The following is a 7,159-nucleotide window of genomic DNA, read 5'->3' on the forward strand; positions in this document are numbered from 1 at the left end:
CCAAACTGACTAAATCTTCATAAACGGTCGAAATTTTGCAAGTTTTGAAAGTTAAATCTGAAATTGAAAAATTTATTAAACTTTCAAACTGTCGGACGTGTTTGATTGTGACATGGTCATTTGTGTGTCATTTGTTTATACTATATTCCAAGCAGTTGTTCTCATTACGCGTTTAGATTTCTTGCATGTGCAGATTCTAAAGGCTGGGAGAACATAGTCGATGACAAGCTCTGGAATGAAGACACGACGAGAAGGCGCTCAAGTGATGAAGATGATCGAGTTGCCGTTGGCCATCATCAACACCACAAGGATCTCACTTCATAAAGATAAAGTCTTTTCACGAGCATAACTCAAGGGGGAGCTTATGTTAAGGGGGAGTTTGTCAACACACTTCTTACATGATACGGGTAGTTTGTTGATACACTCTCTGCTTTCAAGACGTGAAGACTTTGAAGATCCTCCGACATTGAAGACTTGAAAGGACATCAGAGTTTTGAGAACTCGAAGACCCAAGACCGTCGAAGTTCGAGACGAGTCTACAACTATAGAAGATAAAGACAAAGCTACAGCCAAGGGGGAGTTTGTTGGTGCACTTGTGTCTGTACTTTGTCTGTATTCGGTCTGTATGTAAACGATGTCCTTGGTAGTCTGTAAGTTGACCAAGTCAACCATCCTCCGGATTGACTTGGCCAACAGTTGGAATATGTTTGATATGTTTGTCTGAATCGAAGGATAACCTCGAAGGATAATGTTGATCCTTCGAGGTGCTCGAAAGATATGCTTCGAATGATTAGACCTCGAAAGATGATCTTTCGAGGTCCCTGCTTATCCTTCGAAAGCATTGTATCCGAAAGATGATCCTTCGGACCATCTATCGAATCCTTCGAGAAGACCTGCTGTATATGGGTATATATACCCATGTAGTGTTGAGGACAGAAGATGGATGCACACAGATAGTCACACCGAGAGATAGAGAGTTGAGAGCATCCTGTCCGAAACACTCACACACTTAGAGAGTTTATAGAACATTTCTGTAAACATTGAGCTTGTAACCGAACCCTCATTGCATTAATACAAGTTGTGTTAATCGGTGAACTTGTGTGTTTGTTTCTCTACTTGCTACTAACTCGGTTTGCTTGCTAGCTTGGATTCCGCACTTGCTAGCAGGTTTGTATAACAAGGTTTAGGTTCGTAATCCTCCGCGAAAAGGGACCTACAGACATCAACCTTGCATATGATCATTTGGACTAGACAAATGGTGTAAGATTCATCATCCTTCTATGTGAACAAAATTAGGATGTAAATCCATAACCAGAAACTTTTATCAGCTATTTTGGCTTTCAAAGTGAATTAAGTATTAACTTGATTTTAATAATTTGGAATAGAACTTCTAGACTTTGTAAAGTTCTAGAAGTTCCTAACAGAGTAACAGGAGTACCTACTTTGCTTGTTATAAGGATTTTTTATCCACTAAAATCTGAGTTAAAGTACATCCAGATAAAGAAACAATTACGAAAACTAATATGATTTCATATTAACATCTTTTGTTTCTAACTCGATTAATTGTTAAATTTACTCCAAGTACTTCAAGTTAAAAAAAACTTACAACGCCACAATATACCAAAACCATAGAACGTCGCCTTATGGTGATCCACCATGTTTGGGATGCAACTCAACCCTACACAATTTAAATCTAAGAGTCCTATGACATAAGTTTCAAATAACTTACAAAACTTTATATTCACCTGTGTTTAGATCGTAGTTGCATATCCTACTAGTATGAAGCATCGATAACAAGCAAACACAATGAAATGATCGTTATGCTAAACCTATATAATTATAGTGTGCACAAACTCATAATTGTATATATTGAATTCACAAGCTCATATTTATATAATTTGCATAACACACCGGGATTGTTCGTAAGGAAATACAATTAAATGGTTAGGGAAATCCATCCCAATTCAAAACTTAAATACAAAATTTTGTCGCAGACATCTTTAGCAAAACTTAGTTATAGAAAGTTATAAGCATAGAATGTTCCAAGATTTCATATAACTTTTGCATGTAGTTCTTTGTTACATACTAACCAATTTTGCATAGATTTGACCAAAGTAATTTCACTACTTATACTCTTATCTAATACACAAAACAACATACATATTTTTTTGAACGGCAAACAACAGACATATAAATTCGACATAGTTACGCAATTAAGATCTTGCTAGTTAATACTAAATTTCACTAACCCAATTTGACAGTTTTCCTACTAGACAATTTGGCAAATTAATGAAGATATGAATTTGAAAGCATAATTTGAAGTATACTCTGATTTTGAAAAAAAAAAAAAATCTCTTCAAATTCAGCTCTGTTGATAAATCTTGAAGTAGTATTATGCATAATCCAAGTATTAATGATCGGGTCTACTAAGTGTAATTCAGTAGTCCATGTGTAAACCTTCTAATCACATGTTATAATTACATTAATTAATATATGTATAAACCTTCTTATAACATGCTATAACTACACTAATCTTTGTATAAACTTTCTAATTAATCACACGTCAAAATTACACCACTCCATGTATATATTTTATAGTAACTAACAGGTGATAACATCTTTATAATGTGTATAATTATCAGGGCCGGCCCTGAGAATTTAGGTGCCCTGTTCAAGCCCGGAAAAACATGCCCCTTAGGCCTTAACGAAATAGATAACGTGAAGTATTTTCTTGAAACAACGATTAAAGTTATACCAATAAACAATGCAATTACCAAGGTGATAAAATTCGAATGTGTGAATAATATGTCGTAATAGGCTAATAGATAACCGATGATTCATAAAGCCCTCTTCAAAAAATTAATTTGCCGAGTACACTGATATGGAACCATAAGTTGTACTCAATTTTTTAGTTACACAATAAAGTGATAAACTGTTAAAAGTATATTTTTTTTAATTCACCCAGCAAACACTTGCTTAATATTTAGTATTTTGATCTTTTGCTTTGTTTGTCATACAGATATATTGGAGGGCATTTTTGGTGCTAATGTCTTGCCATGTGATTTTGATTTATCTTTTAAAAGTTGAAGGAGTATAGCTCTCAGTTTTCAATTTACTCAAATTAGCAAAGATCCCCTGTCTTTTATTTTATATATCCAAAACAAACATATAGGGTAAATGGGTAGTAAATGGGTATAATAGAAAGAAAAAAGGCAGACTAATGGAGTCAAACCTGTGCTCTAAACATAGAGACAAAGTGCTAAAACCAGCTGAGCCATATCAATTTTTTGATGTATTTTGGGTTTGATAGTTTTTTATATGCATCTATATGTAGGAATTTTTTCTAAACGTGCCCTAGGATAAAACGTACCCTGGCCGGTGGTCCTCCCCGCCCACCTCCAGGGCCGGCCCTGATAATTATCCATTTGAAAGAATCCCTTACAAAGCTATATACATTTTGATACACATTTCCAAATTTAATTTGTTGCATTCCTTTTCAGTTTTTTCCCAATTAAGTGTTGTTAGAAAACTTATTTACCAAAATAGGGACTTTGAAAAATATTTACCAAATTGGGTATTTTATGAAAAATTACTTTTTCTCACTCCTATTTTATTGGATACAAATAATTCCCTTTAAAGTATATTATTTAATTTAACAAGAGTTAAAGAAAAAATATTAAGTAAATTAAAAAATGAATCCTGATATTTTATAAAAAAAAAAAGGTTTTTTAATTATTTTATCAACCATTGTCTTTAACTTTTTATTACAAATTCTATTATAGTTCTTTCACATATATTTCTTAACTCTCATAAAAATATTATTTTTATATATGTTTTTGTGTTTTATTTTTTATTAATGTTTCACTTATCTTTCATTAGGGGTGTGCTAGGCTTGTTTGTGAATTAGCGGGTCCAACCCGGAACGAACCCTAATCAGAACCCAAACACGAACTGGACCCGAAAATCTTGTCCGACAGATGAATCCGAACACAACACGAATATTTGTGTGTTGACACGAACACAACCCTTTTTAACCTAATTTGTTTATTTTTTAGCATTTTAAATATGAAACTTTACATTTTTACAACAATAAATCCAAATTTATAAATATAAAAAATACATTTTAAAAATAAGAAATTATATTTCAATTTAAAATATTCTACTACGTTTCTTATATTTCAATTAAAATATTCTACTACGTTTCTATTTATTAGCATATAAATGAGAAAATTTGGTATATTATTGTTTAAAAGTAAATAATTATTTTGACCAACCTAAAATAAAAGAATGAATATACACTAACATATATGTAATCATATGAAACTTAAGTATATAAAAGAACGAATATACATAAATTGTTTTAAACTTATCAATACATCTGTATATGAGAAAAAAATTTAAACTTATCAATATACCTGTATTTGAGAAAAAAAAAAGAGGTTATAACGTTCCCAGTTAAAAAAAATATTAAAACAAATCTGTATACTTAAAGTTTATTATTTTTTTTCTTTAACTCTTGAGAAATTAAATAATATAATTTAAAGGAAATTATTTCCATCCAATAAAATTAGGAGTGAAAAATGTAATTTTTCATAAAATACCCATTTTGGTAAATATTTTTCAAAGTATTCATTTTGGTAAATAAATTTTCCAACAACACCTAGTTGGGAAAAAACTCGACAAAATCCATGTCTAATGGAGTGTTCATTCTCCTGATATCGATGACGTAGAATACATCTAGTTCTGAGTTAAAGCTAATTTATTATAAATTATATAAAACACAACAAAACCTAAACAAATTAAGATTCTAGCTAGAAATTGATCATTGGCATATGCTCGAGTTTCATTTACAGCAATTTTCCACGCTTAAAATACCCAAATTATGTTACAAAATCCCTTTCAGAAACATTTTAACCAGCTTTCAACAATTAATGGAAATAGATTATTTTACTTAAATTTTGCTAGATTAGATATTATCGATGGCAAGTCCCCTGGTTGTTTTCCACTGGTGCTAGAGCCTTGATCCAAGTTATCCTTGCAGGTTTTCAATATTTTATCATACCTCTCCATATAAAGTTTATTCTCGGCGCTTCTGGCAATATTAAGACTTGGCCATATGAGCACCAATCGGGAAGCTGAAAGAAAAGCCAGGAAGGTTTGATACTTTTCAAGGAAGAATATTTGTAAATGTTGACATCTCAACCATATTGGAACCCACCCAAAAAAAGGTTTCTTATTAAGAGGTCTGTAAAGTCTGTAGAAAACCATTTAAGAGCCCAAAAAAATATTTATGGCATCCTCCATGAACAATGAACCTATAATTAAAGCATCATAAACTTTGTAGTCAACTCTGAATAGCCACTATCTCAACTCAAAGTTAACCGCAGTCCAACGCACTCGCAAACAAGTCCAAAGAGTAAGTACCTCTGTTGCTGATTGAAAACCAAACAAAAATACAGCTAAAAAACCCATGCTGCAAATAGGAACACAATCCCAACCTACGGTGGCTGCTCCTCGAAATCATCATTATTTGGGTGTTCACCTAATCCATATATTTACATGGTTGAGCTACAAGAAAAGGTATTTAAAGAAGCAGCCACCGTTTCAATATGTATAACGGATTCCGGAACAAACTTTCATGTAAAAGAGTTCAAATAAGTTCTCCATACCAAAGTTAAAACATACAGCATAAAACATTACAGACAACTTTTAGTCTCTCGGTCTCAATCATAGCAATAACAACCACATAATATTTAGAAGTTCATAAATATAATCCCACCGATAACGCTCATACATATCAAGATTGAAAGATAATGCATTTTATCAAGATCAGTAGACACTCATCCAAAGAAAGTAGCTACTTCTTATCTCGGGTCGATGCCTGCAAAATGTTTAGCACATAAATTAACAATAGAGGTATAGACAAAAATAGGTAATATTAGTTGGGGTTAAGGAAGTGCAAGTCCCCTTCATAATATATGGTGACCATTTCAATAATTCAGTATATGATAAATATTGATCAAAATTTTTGATAGCATCTAATTTTGAGAAATGTGACTAGCTAGTGTGGATTGGTTACACATGTATGTATAATGTGGCAATTAATCTAGAGAAATAGATACACATAGTACCTTACGCGATGATGGTTTCTTGGTAGATGCCTTTCTAAATCCTAAGACATATGGTCCATTAGGCAGCAGCCGAGAAAATGTCACTGAAAAAGAAATTACTTGTAGTGGGATTGATAGAAAAAATTAAATAAAGAACGGGGAACGAAGGTAAGAAAAGGTAAATGAAGAAGCAAGCTTCAATTAATAAAAGAATTACATGTGTCGCCTCCTTTTAATTTGTTTGAAGCCATATACTCACTGAGGTCGTCTAAAACGTACATTCTATCGAGCAAAAAACGGAAGCGTAGATTCCATTTTTCGATATCAGTATCATCAAAAGCATTTAGTGAGATCCCGTGAGGATCTGAAACTTCCGGTAGATAAGCCTGATAAAAGTTGAGCATATTTATTAACACTATGAAATACTTGTATCTAAAATAATCTCTGGGTCTCACCTCAGCATATTTTCTGGGAATTACTATACTGCCATCACCGTTATCTATATCACCAGCGTGTAGTAGTTTTTCGAACAAGGGAACGATTTCAGATTTGGAGCTAATTTATGTTTAAGAACAACAGCAGGCTAGCAAAAAAAGATATTCAAAACAGCAATGACACAAGTTATAAATAAAAGGAAGGATACATCATACAGATTTGGAATCTCCTTATTTCCTCATCAAGATCCAACACACTGCTGAAATTCCGCGCCTAAGAAATTTGTAATCCATAAAGTTAGCATTATCGATATGCAAAAATCTTGAAAGGCGTTTTGAGTGCAAACTTCCATCTTACCAGAAAAGAAGTAATCTCTGAACATTCCTTACATATTATTTTATGCACACCACCCTCAAGCAAAAACCACTCGTTAAATGACACAAGACACGAACAATGGACTGGCTGAAAAGGTGGAACACATTAGTTACAATAGAAAGAGCTGTAAGTGTGCATTTTCTAGTATACATACTTCCTAGAAAAAAAGATTTAACAAGTTTACTCACCTTGCTACAAGATTGGCACTTCCTCCAATCATGTTGTCGTCTGTGAAACGT

General features: G+C 32.7%; 1 long non-coding RNA gene across 1 annotated transcript; it reads right to left on the minus strand.

The window, feature by feature from the left end:
* Positions 1–5,709: 5,709 nt before the first annotated feature.
* Positions 5,710–6,468, minus strand: LOC110927979. Its single transcript, XR_002586047.2, has 3 exons — positions 6,328–6,468; positions 6,132–6,214; positions 5,710–5,881 (listed from the first exon to the last, which is right to left on the minus strand). It is a non-coding gene; the product is annotated as an uncharacterized LOC110927979 (long non-coding RNA).
* Between the last annotated feature and the right edge of the window lie 691 nt (positions 6,469–7,159).

Source organism: Helianthus annuus, chromosome 3 (genome assembly GCF_002127325.2).
Source record: "Helianthus annuus cultivar XRQ/B chromosome 3, HanXRQr2.0-SUNRISE, whole genome shotgun sequence".
Classification (NCBI taxonomy): Eukaryota; Viridiplantae; Streptophyta; class Magnoliopsida; order Asterales; family Asteraceae; genus Helianthus; species Helianthus annuus.